The sequence below is a fragment of the Arachis ipaensis genome, chromosome B08 (assembly GCF_000816755.2).
Source record: "Arachis ipaensis cultivar K30076 chromosome B08, Araip1.1, whole genome shotgun sequence".
NCBI lineage: Eukaryota > Viridiplantae > Streptophyta > Magnoliopsida > Fabales > Fabaceae > Arachis > Arachis ipaensis.
In genome coordinates, this window is record NC_029792.2 from 50,870,458 (window position 1) to 50,871,709 (window position 1,252).

The window sequence follows — 1,252 nt, forward strand, 5'->3', positions numbered from 1 at the left end:
TTTCAAAAAATGGAAAAAAAGAGGGATATATAAATTATAACACAACGCATACTTTATTATTCTTTGAAGATAAATTGATAAATAATAGAATCATAACTCCACTGAAAAGGAGGAGAATATAGTGTGTGTATGTGATGGGACACATACACATCCCATAACAAATTAATTAACTAGCTTGGGGAGGGGCACATCCCATACAAGGACATTCTGGATGTGGATTTGGATACGTACATATGCATTGACCAGAGCTGTTACATTTAGATGCCTCTACATCTGCGAATTTATTAAAAAAGAGGCAAGCAGCAAGACATGGATCAACATTTGGTCTTCGAGGATCCCTATGACAAAGAGTTCTGTCGGCTAAAGGATTTTGGCAAATTAATGCTGCTTCTGTTCCCTGCAATTGGTTATTTCCTACAAATAATTCGGACACAAAATACACCATTATTAGCCAACAAAGTAAAATCATCACAACAATTATTGAAAACAAAATATATTGAATGCTATGAATGTTGCACATACCAAAACCGATGGAGAGAACAAGTACTAAGAGAATGGGAAAATATAAAAGGCTTTTCATATTGTTTGGAGTGGAAATTTTATTTTCACCTTGCTTTCAATGGTTAGGATGCATGTAAAAAGACAGGCTCTTTGGTATATATAGGCACTCAATCGTAAACAAAACAATGCTATAAACATTCTTATTGCATTGATTATTTAAAGTAGTTTTATATAATATAATATACTATATTACCTTTTACAACATTATTCCGTTCCCAGCTCAACGATTTTATTTACTTTCGTTTTATTCCCACAATTTATGGTCATTTATGTGTATTTGTTATTACGATAAATAAAAATTCATTTATATTTTAGAAAGAACAAGAATGGATTCTCAAAGCAAAACAATTTTATAAACTTTCCTATATTACAGAATTTAACAATTTTATAAACTTTCTTATATTACAGAATTTACGATTTGAATTAGTTTAAATAAGGTAATATTATATTTTACCTTTTAATTATAAGATCTTATTCCGTTTCTATGATCAATGCTTTTATTTACTTTCCTTCTATTCTCACAATTTTTGGTAATTGTGTATACTTATTACTATAAATAAAAATTCACTTTTCTCCTGTCATCTATTTTACACCTATAAAAGTTTGGTACTTTGGTGCATAGCAAAACCAACGGAAATAACAAGGAAGGATTTTCAAAAAAAAAAAAAAAAAAAAATTATAAAATTCTTAT